The sequence below is a fragment of the Etheostoma cragini genome, chromosome 6, assembly GCF_013103735.1.
Source record: "Etheostoma cragini isolate CJK2018 chromosome 6, CSU_Ecrag_1.0, whole genome shotgun sequence".
Classification (NCBI taxonomy): Eukaryota; Metazoa; Chordata; class Actinopteri; order Perciformes; family Percidae; genus Etheostoma; species Etheostoma cragini.
This window is the reverse complement of record NC_048412.1, coordinates 22659523-22679416: the sequence shown is the minus strand read 5'-3', so window position 1 is coordinate 22679416 and position 19894 is coordinate 22659523. Positions and strand designations below refer to the sequence as shown.

Sequence of the window (19894 nt, the reverse complement as noted above, 5' to 3'; positions counted from 1 at the left end):
TCCCCGTCTCTGGAACTCACTACCCCCCCAACTCAGAAACATTGATTCATTCCCCCATTTCAAATCACAACTAAAAACTTTTCTGTTGCTTTGCTGTATAGTATTTGTTTTGCTGTATAGTATTTGTTTTGCTGTATTGTATTTGTTTTTCTGTTGTATAGTATTTGTTTTTCTGTATAGTATTTGTTTTGCTGTTGTATAGTTTTGGTTTTGGTTTTGCTGTATAGTATTTGTTTTGCTGTTGTATAGTATTGGTTTTGTGTTGCTGTATAGTATTTGTTTTGCTGTTGTATAGTATTTGTTTTGCTGTTGTATAGTATTTGTTTTGCTGTTGTATAGTATTTGTTTTGCTGTTCTTAATTTATGAATTCCCTGTGCGGCGTCCTTGAGTGCCAAGAAAGGCATCTTTAAATAAAATGTATTATTATTATTATTATTATTATTATAACACAGGAGCAATATTTCCCCGATCAGCTAAAAGACTAAGTTGCAGTTGTCTCTAGACAAGTGTTTGCACACTGAGCCAAACTTGTTTTTCTTGCAGGTTTGTCTAGACTTACTGAATCCATCCTGGGTCTTTAGTCTTTCCTTCCACTTCAGTACTTCATTATATAAGAGATATTTTAGTAAGGGGCCACAGCTGTTTTTCTCGCTTCTCCGCTGGATCCAACTGAAACTGTCATGGCTGGAGCTTTCAGCTGAGTGCCTCCAGTCCTTTGCCCTGTTTATTGCCTGAGTTGTTTGGCCTAGTGTAGCTGGGTTGGACATGTCAATCTGCTAACAGGCACTGTGAGCCACAAGGTCAAGGGTTAACAGCTCCCATGAACTATCCTGCCCCCTGCAATACACCATTTTTAATTGAAAGGTGTATTAAAAGCTTGAGCATACCCATGGGCTTGGAGGTTGAAGGCTGTGTCAACCAGTTGGAGTTGTTTACATTTGAGAAAGCCTTGCGGAGAGCAGGCAGGTTTCACACTGTTTCACATGGGAGGTATGTACAGACTCCAATCAGAACTCCAAAAGAAAAAAAGAAGAGGCATAATTGTTGTTGCGTTTCCACTCATTAAACACTCGTCCGAGTAACTAACTGAAAACCCAATTGTTAGGCTTTTGTCCAGAGAATTGTCAAAAACAGCCATGTTGAATGTGGGTTAGCCCTTCTATCCAAGGTGTTGACAGCACAGCCACTCATTTGTCCAATTCATCTGTAGTGTTTTGACCTTTTATCCTCTATCCGAGCTGCCAGCATCCTCTCTCTGACTCTTCACCTCAATTTGCTGCTTCACATCCACAAGCAGGGTTTGAGTTAGGTGGTAGCCATTGGAAGCTACATTCCCATAAGCAGTCTGAGCTTGCATGAAAGCATTAAAGTCATACATACCTCTCGGCCAGCACGGTCCCGCTGACGGGCAGTTTTCTCCATTTTAGGAGACAACGTTTTCTTCACTCATAAATTGCAAGCATTAAATCTTCATAAACACGGTCATGCAGCACATCATTCGAAAGCTTAAAGTCTCATGATTCCATTAAGCCCACACACAAAGCATAAGATGACTTATTGCGGTTATAATCATGTTATGAAGTAAAGAAACACAAAAATTCTGCACCGTTTGTGTCTAAAGTCAAGTGTGCATCCCTAGCTGTTTCCTCGTGTCTTTATTCAAAGCGGGGAAAGATCGCCATAAACTTGTTTTTCCTACATTGCCAACAGTTCAAAGAATAAGTACATCCAATCCTTTTGATCCAAAACGAGCAGTCCATCATTTTTGGATTTTGATCGCTCCTGCCGTCTGCCCTGAGGCTGCCACATTGTATCTTTCCACACCGCCGAATACCCTGAATTCTAAGGAATTGAGTAACATCTTTTTTCAGCCAATTTGTCTACTGTAACCTGAGTTGTCCCTCATGGAAGCCAATCAAGTCACAGGGCTTATAGAGGAGGAACCTGGGAAAGATTCACAGCTATTCCATCCAGTTACAACTAATTGTTATGGAACTGGCCTCTCTGTTTAGCCAAAAGATAGACAAGTTGATTGATACCAAACATGACCAGAATATATTAACCTTCTGATGGCTCCAGCTGTGTCAAAGCAAAAATAAGGCCTTCTTATGGCATTTCACCATTTCATCAATTTATAATTACTTATTTCTATAAATTGATGCATGTAGTTATTTCAGGTATATGTGTGAGTGATGTGGATGTGTTTTTAAATTTGAGAAATTTTGTATTTTGCACTTTTGGGGCTTTTTTTCTGAAAGGAAATGAGAAAAACGCACAGACATATCTGCAGAAATAAATTAATATAAAATCAATTTTCTGAGTCATTTTCTTCTGGATTTTTTGTGTATTAAGTTTTTTTTATTACATGTGGCTAGGGTACTGTTTTTGTATGTATCCCATGTAATATGCTTACAGTAGTGTTTTTTAATTATTTTACAGATGATTTACTTGGACGGAAATAGAAATTCTCTGTTCTAACCTCTTTAGCTCTGTGTCAGTAAGGGAAATGAAATGACACCCCCAGCAAACTGCCATGACACCGCTGGGACACACGGTCTCTGGGGGACCCGGAACACAATCTGCGGCCTCTGGGGGACACAACAGGGAATTGAAATGCTACATGTTGGTGATAACAACGAGACAGACCGCCCCAGGTGGGATGTGCTACAACAACGGGACGGTTGTGGTTAGGTAAAGAGCAACAGGGAAAGGAACCGTCACACACCGGAGACTGCGACAACGGTGGTGCTTAGGAGAAGAAGAATGCAGAATGGAACTGCCACACTGTCCCCCGGTCTTCGGGGTGAAAGTCCTGTGTTGTTGGATCCATCTACGACTCCAACCAACCTCCTTACGCGGATCTTCAACTTTTCAATTCTACTCGCTACCGTTATCATGCTTTTATCAAGAAAGATGCTTCCCATTAAAATACACAAATTCGTGCTCACCACCGCAAAAAAAAGAAAAAAGAAATTGTGTCCCTATACACGAATCAATAGATTAAATAATAACAACTATTTCACCCACTGCCATGAGACTGGGCTGGGCAACCACACACTTGGACAGCTCAGAAGAGGAGCAGGATGAGGAGCTAGGGGCTGCTACAACGGAACGACCGTTCATGTATTTGGTGGATGCCTGGATCAATTGGACTGTATGTAACCCTGTTTAAAAGCAGTTGTGGAAAAAAATCACTAACATCACAACACCATTGCTCAAAAATGACATGTTGAAATAACAGAGCTCAAACAAAAAAACTGGAGAATTCAGCTTGAGTATGTTTAAGCACACAGCTAGTGCATTCAGGGCAGCCTTTGCTTTTGCTAAAGAAAGGTCGCCTAATACAAAAATGAAACTTGTCTAATCATTCATGTGCCCAGATTGTAGATGCCTAGATAATTTAGCTCCGCGCCTAACTTTTGATATTTTAGAGATCTCCACAAAACTCAGATTATACCTCAACCCTGTCAATCTTTTCCCTTGTTCCAGAAGTTCTTTTTGAAGAGACTGAAGTTCAGTCTGGAACATTTCACGACCAACTTATATTCGAGCTGTTTTCTATTGCTTGATTCCGGCTTGATTTTCTATTGATTTCCAGCTGCCTTGGTCGGTTGGAAAAGGAGAAGAAAAAGAGAAAAAGAAGAAAGACAGAGAGGACGGTGACAGATCGATGTTAGCTTGACCTCCCATGGGGGGATGGGTCGGATAGTTTTTGGATGAAAGTCATGAACTATTTTTGGTTTGCCAGCCTGAGCTTAAGAAACAAAATAACTGTAACGCTACGGTTTTTTATTTTAATTCTATCAGCTACCTCAGATTTTCATGCAATTTTCCGCGGTCTTCCTTCATAGTGAACTTGCAAATGCTGCGATTGTAAGATGTTGGTTGTTATTGGAAATCATTGAAGGACATCAATTTGTAAGCTCAAGGCCAACTTCGGAAATGATGAAGGCAAACATCTGTATCCAAAGCAAGCACTGGATATTTACTGCATTACTAAATCTTCCCCTGCAGCTAGATTTCTCTACTTTTAGGGTTGCTTGACACACACTGAACAGGAATAAAGAGCATTGTGTATTGCTTACATTTTTCTTAGTTTCGGTGCTTGTTTAATTTCTTAATGTGCCTGATAGTGTGTATTCTATATGATGCCAATACCGCAGGACAGTGTTGTGGAGACCCAGAGCCAAACAAATCAGAATCCCAGATGTTTTCCCTTAAAACTACAATCAAATTGACATGCTGTTCGTGCCCATGTAATCAGGCAAGCCAATCATTAATTATAGTAGTGTAGTAGACCTCAAAACCTCTGTTCACAAATGGCACAGCTGCATGCAGCAGTCTCCTCTGTGTACTCTGCATCTCCATGCTGTATACCTAGAGCAACTCCATACAGCACTCCCTCACCAGTCGTCCTCCATGGCTTTGGCCAAGCGTGCAAATGGCAAATGGACAGCGGGCACCCCAACGGCCCACTCATCCCATGTCTTATTCATGAGCAGGGGTCGGCGTGATGCCCCTCGTCACACACCATGTCAGAAACACACTCTGCCTTGTGCACCGGAGCCTCTTACCACACTCCCCCTCCAAACCTCTTCCTACCCACTAAAACCCTGTGACATTTTCACTTTATATGCCACTGCGTTCCTATCCTGCCTAGCAAGGAAGGTGATAATAGTAATAGCCAGCTGTAACGGCAGGAAACACTCCGCTGAAATGTAATCCAATGCAACATCCAGCTCGCAGCTAGTCACCGGTCCCCTATAAGTCAGACAAATGCTGCGTGAATATAATAATGTGATTACTGGTGATGTTTTCTTATATTGCAGCTCATCAGTGAGGAGAATGTAATGTTGTGGTCAGTCTTCAGGCCAGAATACAGCCTGCCCTTCCCACCAAGCACCTCATAAAGCGCAGTGAGTGGAGCAAAGCGAGGGGGAGATGAGGGCATTAGATGATTACATGGCTCCATGGTTTCATGAAGATACCCAACTTCCCACGCAACTACAGGATGAAGGCAGCTGTCTGACATTCTGGATGAAATGTCTGCTGTGCAGCACTGCTAGCCAGTCAAGTCAATAAAGTAATAAAGTTGCATTGAGCACCAGGCTTTGCTTAAAGGTCGGGTCATTTTTGGTGGCCAAGCGAAGGTGTTGGCTGTACAGAAGGTGGTAGCAGAGTTCCTAAAAGGACTACAACACTTTCTCAGAGCACAAATATATTTACAAAGATCTGTCTCACTGATGTTAAAGCAATAATAATGACAACAGATTTACCCTTGAGACTTTACTCAGATGATTAGGAGCAAGCCAGATTGAAGAATATCACCTATATAGCAGCTTCATCTTTTTTTTAAAATCTGGCAGCTTCATTGAGAATCCACTGATCGATTCAATTTTAACAAGACAACAGTGATGGGCTCTCTGCAGGGTTTAAACATCCAATCCATCATGGCCATGGGGCTCCCTCTTTTGTCGTCTACTCAGGTCTATCCATCTCTTCCTCCTAACCGGTTTGGGAAAGGGGAAATTATCTCTTGATTAAAATTTAATTAAAAGCCATTTAACTTTCTCCCTAATCCTTCATTGCCCTTAACAGAAACAACTTTCCCCTCCGGCTGGGGAGCATCTCACTTTGGTGGCAGAGAAAACACTCCCTGGAACACTGATTATTTCCTAGCTTCCTTTACTGCACCTATAGATCAGCACGATTAAGATCCAAAAAGAGGGTCATAAAAATGCCTTTTCCCCCCTTGCAGTGGTAAGCAACCACTCTCTGAGGGTCTAAATGGAGATATACTGGCACACCAACTTTTCATGATTATCTATCCTGTTGCTACCCCACCTCGGGTTCAAAGTTAAATCCACGGAAGAAGAACTCAAGTCTAATCCACTTATCTCATCGATTCATCAAGCTCTGACCTCTATTGCTCTGACTCTGTTTTGTCTGGAGATCATATCTTGGGCCTTGTCCCCATGCTGTCCTTTTTGGCCTTAGTAACATGCAGTGACAAGGGTCAAGATGCAAAGCAACACAGGGGCTGTTGCGAGGATCCCTACCTCTCAATTAGCCTCCTCCTGAGTCTCCTGGGCCCTTGGGGCCTCTGGATTTAATTAAGTAATTGAGAAAGTGATTCTCATTTGGCTGGCTCACGCACTGTGGAAGGTAGATGGAGTATATCTGTGTGAGAGATAGACACAACAAACACAATATTTTGTCTTTGGCTTAATTTAGGTGTGTAAGTGTGCCCTTGCCTCATGTGTGCGTGTGGTCATCCTCCGGCTGTGCTGCTGCTCCTTAATGACCCGTGCAGTGCCTGGGAGCTGGGGGTGTCGCACAGCGTCGTGACTACTGCCTGGGCCGATTGGCTGCTGCTAAAGCCCTGGTCCCAGCCAAGAGCCCTGCACACCACACTCCAACACATACAAACAAACATCTCTCTCCTGCTGCCTAGATTCCTCTAAATGTGTTTATGTTGCTATGGATGGTTGCCTTAAGACATTATTATGAATTAATGTGTCTGCAGGGTAGAAATGTACAGTATGTGCAAGTGCAGCAAACATGTATATCTTGAATATATCTCTATGGAAGGATGAGATTAATTGTACAGCTGTGAAATTCTTCAGCAGGAAAGAAACCTGCTATCAGTATGTATGCGCATGGCATAGGAAAACACTAAACTAGGGCTGTATTAACCTGCATTGGGGCTGGTAAAATGCTGTACTGACCCAGGTTTGCGTTGTGTAAGTAAGTTTGTAATTTGATTAAACACAAATGTGTATTTTGGATTAGGCAACAGGTAATAATTAGGACTGTGTATGGACTGGGTATGGTTTATAATTCTCTGATACTTCGGCTGATGTAATACCTTAATGATTTCTTGATACTTGTTTGTAAACTAACAGTTATGAAAGAAGTACTCAGATATTTTTAACTTTTAAGGACCAGTGTGTAATATTTAGTGTTATCTAGTGATGAGGACCAACTGAATACCCCTCCCCTCCCTTTTCATGCACATAGGAGAAGCTACAATGGCCGCAAAAAATGCAAAAACACAACAATTCTTATTTTTACGGGATTATACACTAATTAATACATACTAACAAATATTATATTTATTTCTGCCTCTCAGTCTGTTCCGCTACACGCCACTACATTTTACCCACCGGACCTTCAAAGTAAGGGTGGCAATACCACAGTATAGAAATACTCTGATACATGCCATTCCTTCAAAATTGTACAAAAGTGAAGTATGAAGGTATTAACATCGAAATAAACTTAAAGTACCAAAAGTAAAATTACTCATTATGCAGATTGGTCCATTACAGACGTAAGTGTACTGTCTTTCTTATTCTATTATATTGATATTGATGCATGTAATTACATCCCATTGTACATTACTTTAGTGTCGCAGCTGGTGAAGGTGGGGATAATTTTAATTACTTTATATACCGCTATGCAGCGTGTGAATGTTGGGGCTGCTGAGGGTCTGCAGCCTCAAGGCAGTTTCCCACTTCGCCTGGTTGGACTTAAATCCATAAATAACCTTTGTATCCAAGGAACAGCAAGTCAGCCTAGCATGACAGCAAGTGTGTGTGTGCACGTGCGTGCGTGTGTGTGTGTATGTTTCAGCTTACATGCATTTGTGTTGGTGTTTATGTCTCGATGTATGCATTGAGTGATGAGCACTGCAGTGCTTTGATGCAGCTTGTGGTTAGAAATCATAGGGGGGACACAAGTGACTTGATTTTCCCAGCACCTCATATAGATGCTCCCCTTTCGTTCACAACACACAAAACACACACACACACACACACACACCTTGGAGGCATAAAGAAAGAGAGAGAGGTATAGGGAAGAGAGAACCCTCACATCCTTTTAACTGGGTCTCATAAATCACAGACAGCAGCATGGCAGGATTATGTTGTCAAGTTAAAAATTGCGTGTGTGCGTTTGTGCGTGCGTGTCCCGGTATGTATCTAATGTGGTGCACCCTACAGTAGGACAGGTGGCAAGGCATTGACACAGCATTGTTCAGTTTCTGTTTGTTGGAGAAGGGATACATAAAGCCACCTCATAAGACGGAGACAGCTGAAGGACTTGAAAAGGCTCATCTGAAAAACTGAACAGGTGGATGAAAAGCTGGAACAGAGGTGTAAAAGTTTCATAGGGAGGGAGAGAAGGTTACAAAATGTGCGTGTATGAATGAGAGAGACGGAGATTGAGAGAAAAGAATTAGGATGGTTCAGTAGATTCATCAAGTGAGAGAGAATGAAGAAAAATGCTATAAAAATGCAATTTGATAGCATAGGGGAAGTGAAGTGGGAGTATATTTAGAGGCGGACGAGAAAAGACGGAACGAATGAGAGAGAGAGAGAGATATGGAGGGAGAGAGAGTCCATCATAGATCTGTGGTTGCTGGCTTCAATCAATTATTAACGCCATGCAGATTAGCAGCCGAGCCAACAAACGATGCAATGATGGCTGTCAGTTTCCCCCGCACCGCCGCCTACCTCAGGGAATGATAGAGAATCAGAAAACAACAGAGGGAGAAACAGAGAGAGGAAGAGCAATGATGAGATTTGCATTAGGAAGGAAAAAAAGTTGGAGCACACTTGTTTTGTGGTTTATTTATTCCTTGGGGAGAGAAGGGACAGGGGCTGTAGGAGCATGGGAGCAGTGTAATGAGCAAGAGAGGAGATGAAGTACAGTCATCATCTGCTCTCATGATTGGATGAAGTATAAATTTACTTTAGTTTAGAGTTGGGACTTGAAATGAAGATGTACTGTATATCCCAAAGCGATAGAGATTTGTCAACTGGTTAGAGCTGTTGCTGAACCCTTTTCTACCAAGGTAGCTATGTTTTTGATGTCACTGCATGTTGTCCATTTGGAGCAAAGCTGCAAATCAGAAAGCTTTTGATAATTAATTTATCTTCTAAAGAAATTTTCTGGACCATCGTTTTGATTTATTGTTTTTTTTAATTGTCTTTTAATAACAATGATGTTATTATTATTATTAATAATAATAATACTAATATGTATTTGTATAGCACCTTGCATACACAGACTGCAGCTCAAAGTGATTTACATGTAACACAATAATAGAGAATGTAATAATAATAATAATAATAACAATAATAATGCATGAACTTATATACAAACATTTAAAGAAAATAACAACCATAAAATTGGCAGCCTTAACTCAAAAACCCCTACAAGCACGCCATATGGCATATTATCTTCTCTTTTACATTTGTACATTTGTAACTTCTGTTTTGGGAGCTCATATATATATATAAAAATGTGTATTGTATATACGCAAACTGTTTTGCGGCTGTATTATTTTAAGCTTAAACAGTTTCTCAATTAAAGTACTACGTCACATAACTATCATGACTTAAAATTAAATAATCATTCGAAAAAGATTGTCAACCACTGCTCCTTTTGTCAAAGGGTTTGGAATGGTGACTAAAGAAATTGCTTCAAGAAATGGTTTGTTTTCTTAAAAAATGTGCAAAAACATTAAATAAATAAAATACATTATTAAAGTAAAGCGTTTGTTAATGCTTCAGCATGTAACCCAGCCATTACACCTTCTAGAAAAGTTGTGAGATTTTAAATGGAGTGCAGCATCCACACAGAAAATTATGTAACACCAGAGAGAACAGATACAGTATAACTTCAAGTCTGCATCAATAATGTGTGTTGTGTCCCTGAACATTCAGAAAATCCCTGAGTCCAGCATTTTTTTTGCCCTCATTTTTTACCACATGTACTTTGTCTAAAGTGGCAAGAGTACAAAAGCACCGCAAGGTGATGTTGCTTACTTTCCCAAAAAAATTGGGAATAGACAAAGGACTTAAACTTTTGGCCTCTGCGTGGAAGAACAGCTTTCACCTAGAGCACCAAAAGCAACCATCATTGTCATGGGACATGATGATGATGACTAGGCACTTTGTTTGCAAGTTTACAAAGGGGAGAGAGAGACAGATAGAAAGGGGAGAAAAGCTTTAGGGGGAAGAATTGCTTGGCCTTAAAATGTATAATAGTAGAACTCTCAAGTGCATCACAGCTATGATGCCCTTGAGTTAGCACCATTAACCTATACGCCCATTGGTACTATACATAGCTCTCTATAGAGAATACCATATTTATTTTAGCTGCAACATTTCAGCTTGCTAATTCTCCCAAAATTCATAAATCAATCATTGTTACCTCAGTCTTCCTCTCATGGCCTTGTATTTACAGAATTGTCGATATAATTTTAAGTTCACTAGCATGGACCACGCCACAACCATGTGTTAGTTAAACATTTAATGAACATTATGAATGTGCAAGTGAACATTATGAATGTGCAAAATGGATGTGGATGTCGTCTGATGGCTGGTCTGGGAGGATGTGTGATGACCGGGTGGAAGAGACTCAGGGTGGGGGTTCCGTCTCAAAAGCAGTTTTCGCCCAAATAGTTTACAGACCCCCAGACGGTACCTAGAAGAGACAAGAGAGAGAAGTGCAACAGGAAGGGAAGATTGATGAAGGAGAGGGAAAGGGAGGGTGGGTCAAGCAATCAGAGACACGAGTCTGGCTGCGCAGCACAGTATATGTAGGTTTGTCTGGTGATTAGAGGTGTGGTTTAGGCGTGGCCCTGCTCCCAAACCTTAGTTAACAAATTAACTCCATTTCAATATTTTATTGCCATGTCAATAAAATTGATTGGAATTTGTCTTGGTTAAAAAAGTCAGGTTAAAAAAGACAATACATACACAGGAACATACTATACATAAAAGACAATCACATGGACAGGCATTCATTGTTTTCATAGCTAATATTATTGTAGACAAAACCCCCAAAAAGATTTTGAATGAATGATAGGATGAATGAATGAAGAAATGTATTTCAGACATATAAAAAAATATCAAACAAAACATCAATAAAAAAAGCAAAACATTTACTAAACAATAAGTAAGTAAGTAACAATAAGCCCTTTCATTGAGGCCTTGGATGTTTTCTTACTGAACAGATCATTGTTCCAAACTTCACGTCATTACACTGCACACATCCATTACTGGTGCCTTCATCCACTCTGATGCTTTTGTGGGCTTTCGGATACCAAGGGCAGAATGAGTTAAGCTAAGATAAGGCTGTGGTGCTGGTTGAAAAGATGGAGAAAGAAGCACCACTTCAGGGTTGTTTTCTTTGCCCAAAGGCACCCAAGCAGGGCACGAGGTTTCAAGCTTGCTAGAAAGAAACAAGGTTTTTCAATTAATTAAAGAGCCACTGAGAAAAAAAAGGGATGGGCGGTGGACAAAGAGCAAAAAGAGGAAATACAAAAGAGAGTAGGTGGTCCGTGTGCTCACAGTTGCTGTCTGGGTGAAGTGCATGTGTCAGTATCGCTATGCAACATGGGAGGAAGTGAGGTATAGGGGAGGGCATATGCAGCAATGCGTTGGTTTTCTGTTCTCTTAAAAGAAGTGATGGCAGACGGCCGATCGCTGCAGTGCTCTGTCTTCTGTCTCTTTGTTAAGTTAGGGCCCTGCCGCCAGCGCCTGCCTGCTGCACCATCTGTGGCTGCAAAGTGCCCAAAATTCATTAGTGGAGAGAGGCGAGGGAAAATCCACTAGGAGAGTGACACACCTGGAGAGTCAGAAACAGGGAGGGAAGAGGTGACCACGAGTGCAGTAGCAGACGCAGGGCAGCAAAAACTGACTTTTGAAGCTTTTTAATGAAACATTGCTCTCAAAAGAATCTAGAAGAGCAGGAATGAGGGAGAAAGAGTAAAAAAAAAAAAAGAGATGGATCTGGAGAATGAAAACCGAGTCAAGACGGTTGAGGTGAACTGAGCAATTGAGAGAAGGGAGGGACGATGCAGAGCCAAAGAGAAGAAAACGGGAAGAATGGAGCGAAGCAAATGGAGAAATGAGTCAAAGAGAGAGTGGCAACACAGAAAGAAGCTTGTGAAGAGGGGAGCCCAAAGATGGGAAGACAATGAGGAGGAGGACAAGGAGGAACGGGGGGGGTATGCTCTTTGTGTCAGACTAAAGATCAGGATTTGTGTGACACAGTTGTACTAAATCTCTAACAATGACAATCTGTCTTTTGCTGTCTTTATCGGTGGAGCCGTTTCTCTCGCTCTCTCTTCATGTTTTTTATTTATTTATACCCATCACCAACCTCTGCTTTTTTTCTCTCTCTCTGTTTAAAATTGCTTCAATGCATCTCTGTTTTATTTGACAAACTACGGTGATAGGCAGAAAGCATAGGAGAGCAAATTAAATGCAGCAGTGATGCAAGATGAATTTACAGTGGGTATGGAAAGTATTCAGACCCTTTTACATTTTTTACTCTTTGTTTCATTGCAGCCATTTTCCAAAAATCTAAAAAAACATTTAATTTCTTATTAATGTACACTCAGCACCACATCTTGACAAAAAAAAAACTTAAAAAATGTAGAAATATTTGGATTTATTAAAAAAGAAATATCACATGGTCATAAGTATTTAGAACCTTTGCTGTGACACTCATATTTAACTCACATGCTGTACATTTCTTCTGATCCTCCTTGAGATGGTTCTAGTCCTTCATTGGAGTCTTGCCATGTATAATTAAACTGATTGGACTTGATTAGGAAAGGTACACACCACAGTGCACGTCACAGCAATGAGAATCATGAGGTCGAAGGAACTGGCCAAGGAGCTCAGAGACAGAATTGTGGCAAGGCACAGATCTGACCAAGGTTACAAAACTAGTTCTGCAGCACTCAAGGTTCCTAAGAGAACATTGGCCTCCATAATCCTTAAATAGAAGAAGTTTTGGACGACCAGACCAGCAATTGTGGGAGAAGTGCCTTGGTGAGAGAGGTAAAGAACAACCCAAAGATCACTGGGGCTGAGCCCAAGAGATGCAGTAGGGAGATGTGAGAAAGTTCCATAAAGTCATCTATCACTGCAGCCCTCCACCAGTCGGGGCTTTGTGGCAGAATTGCCAACGGAAGCCTCTCCTCAGTGCAAAACATATGAAAGCCTGCACAGAGTTCGCCAAAAAACACATAAAGGACTCCCGGACTATGAGAAATAAGATTCTCTGGTCTGTTGAGACCGAGATTGAGCTTTTTGTTATTAATTCTAAGCGGTATGTGTGGAGAAAACCAGGCACTGCTCATCACCTGCCCAATACAATCCCAGCAGTGAAACATGGTGGTGGCAGCATCATGCTATGGGGGTGGTTTTTAGTTGCAGGGACAGGATGACTGGTTGCAATTGAAGGAAAGATGAATGCGGCCAAGTACAAAGATATTCTGGAAGAAAACCTCATCCAGAGTGCTCAGGATCTCAGAGTGGGCCGAAGATTCACCTTGCAACAAGACCTTGACCCATAAGCACACAGCTAAAATAACAAAGGAGTGGCTTCAGAACAACACTGTGACCGTTCTTGACTGGTCCAGCCAGAGCCCTGACCTAAACCCAATTGAGCATCTCTGGAAAGACCCAACTGGAAAGACTCATGGCTGTACTAGCTCAAAAGGGTGCTTCTACTCAGTACTGAGCAAAGGGTCTGAATACTTATGACCATGTGATACTTTAGTTTTTATTTTTTAATATATTTGCAAAAAATTCTACATTTCCTTTTTTTCTGTCAAGATGGGGTGCTGAGTGTACATTAATGAGAAATAAAATGAACTTTTTTTATTTTGGGAAAATGGTAGCAATGACACAAAGAGTGAAACGTTTAAAAGGGGTCTGAATCCTTCCCATACCCACTGTATCCTGCTTACCCTATAGGACGATGTTGTCTCCCTTTTTATTGTCATTAATAACTTTAGAAATTGCATTTGCCTTTCTGCTTCTTGTTCTCTGACTTGGCTGGCTTCCTCCTCCTCCACCTCTGTTTCTGTCACCTTCCCAACCTCCAACCTTCCTTCACCCCCCAGCCAGCTCTTACACCGTCTTCTATCTGCACACTGACTCATGATTCCCATGAGGGCTGCGAGGTGACAGGGATCATGGAGCTTTGTGGAACTTGTATGCTCAGATAAGCTGCTGAATTAGAGAGTGGAGACGATCAGCTGCGGCGTTCCAGGGGAGAGGAGATGAGCAAGGAGGTAAGAAAATAAGAAAGAAGGAAGGTGTATAGAAGAGAGAGGCAGAAAAGGAAAGCAAAGAGGTTAGGTCAGAATAGGAAAGAGAAGCGACCTGAGATGAGGATAGTTACGGTTGCCATGCTCTCCGATAATGCTGTCAGATTTACTACTGAAAATTTGAAGTCATTTTTGAAATTGGGTCCTTGATTTCAGGCAGAGGTAGACAAAAGCAGGCGTTTACTTTCTGGCCAGTGTCCATTGATTTTGTGGTCTGAAATCTGAAATGAACAGGCTAGCTCATTTCAACGTTTGACAGCTCCATGAATTGGTTTGAAATGCTGTCTTCAGCAGACTTTTTAATATTTTCAGCTGACTTGTTTTAAAATAGGTATTTTGGGTTTCATCTGTGCACTGCATTTTCACTTTAACTGTGCTTAAAGACTGTGGCTAAGCTCACACTATAAAGTCCATTCAAATGTCCAATTGGACAGTTATTCCATTCAACAACAAAAAAAAGCCAGTTTGGCTTCTTACTTCACATACTTCGTACTTTCAAACCATATATTTTTGGTTTGAATGTAACAAAAGAAAAGGCTTTTTAGATTAAGACTAACTGGCACGTTTGGCAAACAAAATGCTAACTTGGGTAATGCTGTTCTGGGTTGCTGAAGTGTTAACTTCCCCAAATCCAATAAAGAGCAGGACAGAGCTGCTATCCTAAAGTCTGAAAACATCCATGGCCAGCTTTCATATAGGGGATTTGCTAGTTGAATGTAACACTTGGTTACGTATAGCAGTAGGCTAGTTTGGCTAACATGTAAGTTAGAGCCCAAACCCACCGTCAGTGCATTCATTTTGCTCTTGTGCTTTTGATTTTGGAACGACTAAAAATAAACCATCCAAACTTTTTAAAAACCAAGTATTTCTCTTACTACACACTGCGTCAGCATATGGAGAAAAGGTGCAAGGCTGTAATTGAACAATCAGTGTTCAGTGGAGCAGTTGAGAGAACTGAATCGTCAGTCTTCAGATGTATGTGTATTCATGTATGCATGACATTTCTGTGCATCAGCATAAGTACATGTGGCTTCTGCATGCAAGCTTGCAACATTAGGTGCAAACAAACGGTGTTCCCTGTAGCAAACAACATAGAGATTGACAGACACACACAGACACAGAGTAAAAGAATTACGCAAACAACTATACTGAATAGAGCTAAGTAGAGAGAGAAAAAGGAAGAAAGCAGAGTGTGGAAAAAATAAAATTTGAGTCTGACAATGTGTGTCCAACTCAATTGATAAAATGACTTAAATTGAGAAAAAAAGTCCCCCAGATAAAAGTACAGCTTACAACTGCTGCATGAGGTAACGCACACTTACACAGTTATGTGTGTGTGTAAGGTCAGAAAAGGTCTAAAAAGCAGGAACAGCTGCTGCTTTGACTGTTTGTTGCTTCATCTTCCTGTCAGTTTCAGATATTGTCATCATTCTCAAGGAAAATATATTTTTAATGCTGTTAAAACCCACTTTGTGATATATGTTGTGGTTTTTATTTAAATTGATTTAGATACCCAGCCCAATGTAGGTAATGTGACATCATGAATCAGTGAGAAATTCATTATAGACTTGATACCAATTTTCTCAGCTGATTGTAGCCCCAATGCTGTAGAACAAAATGCAAAGCAGCTTTAGAAAGTGTTATGTTTCAAGGACATATTGCATTTTGACAATAATTTCTCAATCTGACATCTCACTCTCTGGCTCTAACAGTGCATATCCAGGAACCACATGAATTCTCTATCTTTAATAGAAGTAGATGAGGAAGATTCTGGAAAAGTGGGCACAGCGCAGAAGAGTAATTTACTTCAACACAAAAAAACTCCTGGAACACACTGAACATCACAGAATGATGATGAGGTGCGTAAAAGTGTAAAAGAATCCGAGGGAGGATTTAATTCTTGAAAATATTCACCTAATCTTCTCCATGATCTTCTCTTTGTTCCGAAAGTATTTTTTTTTCAGACTCTGAATACTGAGTCTGGCACAATCATGTCTTGCTGGAGGTGAACTTATGTCTCAGGGGGCTTGATTTGAATCTTTTACTGCAGGCTCTTGCAAATGTGGGGGCTAAACATCTGGCTAATGTTTTGTCAGTTCATTTGCAGATGAAGTCGGTGCCGATGCAGTAAGGAGTAAGTAAAGATAATGAGACAGCTCGTAAAAAGGTTAGAAATCATGTGCTAAAAAGCAATCTCGCTATGACACATTCACTTTCTCACTTGCTGAATGGAAATAACAAATGACATTTAAATTAAGGAAGCTGTCTGAAAATCTTGAATGTGTTTTCGACTAAACTGAGGCTATATAAAAAATCTTTACCATGTACAAAGTTTTGTTAGTCTGGCTATCACCAGACCTAGCCAAGCTCAATAAAGTTGGGTTTAAGCATTGGTCTGGGGAGTCTTCTTGGTATTTTCTCTGCACAAGAGGCGTGACCAATGGGCACAGTTCAAATAACTCTGTATGCAATTGGATAGTCCTTCGACCAATCGGACCAACGATACGGGTGACATAGAAGCAACAGCAACGGGTTTGCTGCCATGGATGTATTGTTGCTGCACTATGGTGGCGTTCTGTGGCTGCCGCTATGTTGAATGTAAACAAGAAGTTACTTGGTTGCTTCTCTATTGTCATTGTGTTAAACCTGCCAATAGCGCGCCAGCTAGATAAGCCAGTTTGTGATTGGTTCTTGCAAATTTGTAAACCGAAGCAGGAGAATTAAACGTGTAGGTTTCCATACCGAGCTGCAGGGCAAAATCAAATCGACGGTAGAGTGGGTTTACCCAGTCTAAAAACTTTCTTACAGCATAGAATAAGCTCTCAGTTGAGCAGAATTCATTGTCATGTATACTCATTTTTTTCTCAGTCTTTGACATTTGGAATACATCCTGGCAGTTGTTTTGTTTTATTATTCAACTTTTGTCTTAAGAAGATGGGACATCTTGTTGCTCCTTTGTTCCAGTGTATTGTATGCTGTAAAGTGAAAGACACTTGAAATTGAAAGGATTTTCCATGTTGCTGTGGTTATCAACAGTTACAACTGGCAAGGCGACAGAGCAAGTGAGAATGTGTGTATATGTGTATGTAATACCTGCTTGTGTATTTGTATGTGGGTATATGGATAATATATGGGTATATGGATATATCCTTATATGCATAAGGAAGGTATGCAGGCTTCACATGCTTGTGTGTGCTTGTGGCACTGTAGTAAAATAATTTTTGCAGCTCATTCACACATGAGGGAGAAGGGAGCCAGAGATCATTTTCAGTGCTCCACATGAAGGAGCATTAATCCAATTCAAACTGCTCCAAGGAGCGGACCCCTAATAACTTATGGTGACTTAGGAATTTGTTTATGTTTGTAACAGTGCACTGAAAGATTAATAACCTCCACAATATGAATTATACAACCCTTTCTGCGAGGAAGCAGAAACGCCCAAGAAAGTGATGTGTACGGATAAATGAAAGGCAAATTAGCCCATGGCATTGTATTTAATTACATATTACTCTGTCACAGCTTTAGTTATGCCCCTGCGTTCCTCACGTTCCTTGATAGCCCCAGGCTTGGGTAAAACAGCTTCATCAGTAATACGAGCCAGCAGATTCATCAGTGGCTCAGTCCACCAGGGCTGACATCAACACACAGCTTAGCTTTGCCCCATGTTACTTGCATGCTTGTTTCCTTCTGAAACAAACTATGACACTTTAACTCACCTTTGCCTTCCTTCACATCTCTCTTTTCTTGATTCTCCGTATTTTTTCTGCATGTCACAGACGAGACCCCTCTCAGTTCTGCACAGCTGCAAAGATTAAATAGGCTCTCCATCGATTGCTCTTTTCTAACACACTGGCGTCTCCAAAGAAATACCAAAAGCATGTCATCACCTTGGCGGGAAGCAGAGGGTTGGAGGGTGAAAAGGTAGGGAGACTTCTGTTCACTATCGGACTAGATGAAGAGAGCAGCAAGGAGCATGCAAGCAAGACTTTCATGCTGTCGAGGAAATGAGTAGGGACTTTTCTGCAATTGAGCAGCGACAGTAGCAAAAGCTGGCCGGCATGTCATCCGCCTTCCATGTGGTGTGAGACAGGGAGGCAGAGAGAAAAACAAGGGAGCTTCAAGACGTGTTGGAGGAGAGTACACTCTAGCCTATCTCACAAAGAACAATGACCTGGACCAGACTCCCTCCAAGTTGCAGACCAAGTCCTGAGCTTGGTGGAGGTGGCGGTTTGAATGTCTGCCACAAGCTCTCCAGCACAGCTGTAGCCAAACATAACTGGCGACAGCGGCTATGTGTGCAGGAGCTAGTGGTACCGAGTCCCAGCAGTTGAGCAACAATGGCAGGAGCTGCTGCGTTTCAGAATGCAAATGAACCCCATACACAGCTGTAAGGATGTCTGCGGGCACAGCTAGGCAAAATCCAACTGCACACAAACAGACGGATGTATGCAAACACACTTAAACACCTGCACACACCCGCGCACACACACCCGCCCACACACAAACACACAGATTCACAAACAAGCGTGCACCAAATGGATTTAAACAAGCTTGCAAATACATATGCAGTCATTCTCACTCTCTTTCTCTCTCTCACACACACACACACCACCACACACTGATGCTTACTTCATCTGTACTTGGCAACATCTTAGTGCACTGCACCATGCCTACCCCTTTTTTTCCCCTCCTATTCTGTCCCTCAGGAGCTTCCTCCTTAGCAGGTGTTAGCTGATTTCTGTTCCCTCAGGTAATTCTGTTTTGTTCTTTGCATTACTGCTGCTGTGAATTATCCTGACAGTACCTTACTCCTGGGGTCTGGCCCTCACCTCCCTCCTCATGCCCTCCAACTCTTTTCCCTCTCTTTGCCTGCACCCTGTGCATCCATCCTTCACTCCCTGCCTGGATTTCCTCCTTTCATCCTCACTCTCTTGCCACCCCACTGTGGTGCATGTAGACCCCTGGATGAACTGCCCAGGGGTCCTAAACAGCATGTCAGCCCACCCAAAACAAACCCACATACATGCAAAGATGGACCTACACACATACTTTTAAAATGTTCACTCAAACACACATACCAGGAAATATACACACATGGATGCACACATGCTTAGATGTAACCCAGTTGTACTTGAATCTGCCACATTCCAGCAGCACACACAGTTATTTGTGCATTCATTGAGATTGATTGTGTTGATGTGAAAATGTTGCTCCTCCCCTGTAGCCAAAATGTTGTTCCCTTTTGTTATGCTGCTCGCAAAATGCGCAGACAAAAAATGACTTATTTTAGATTGCTTATTACCATAGAGGCTTTAGACAGCTGCTTATTGCCCTCCATTCAGTCATCACAATTAACTGGTCTTATTACTCTGAGTATGTTACATATTTTGCATATCTCAACAGAAATAAGTCATTATCAGTATGATAATGGGGGGGGGAGTAATTAGCTAAGTCAGTGGTGGTGCCGCAAAGGCTTAAAGAAAGCTTGCTTAAAGAAATCTAAACAAAAGCTCGATGACATCTTTTATTTAGTTCCACACTGACTCGAGATCTTGTACGAAATTCACTGAATGCATTTACAGCGCATCATCTGTAGTCTTTGATGGAAATTGCGTGAATTCAGCTCTTTCAATGTAAGTTAATGTCCAGATGAACTAGAGCTGCAATAATTCTCAAGCTCTTGTCAAACTATTTTTTTCCCATTAGTTCTACTTTTCAACTGTGTCATAAATGACCATTGGCAGCTCGTATTGCCT

The 19894-nt window shown here is 41.3% G+C and overlaps 1 protein-coding gene across 1 annotated transcript in view; it reads left to right on the top strand.

The window, feature by feature from the left end:
- The window catches only part of iglon5 (IgLON family member 5), a 93727-nt gene that overhangs the window by 47066 nt on the left and 26767 nt on the right, over window positions 1-19894 (top strand). The gene's annotated exons all lie outside the window — the stretch shown is intronic.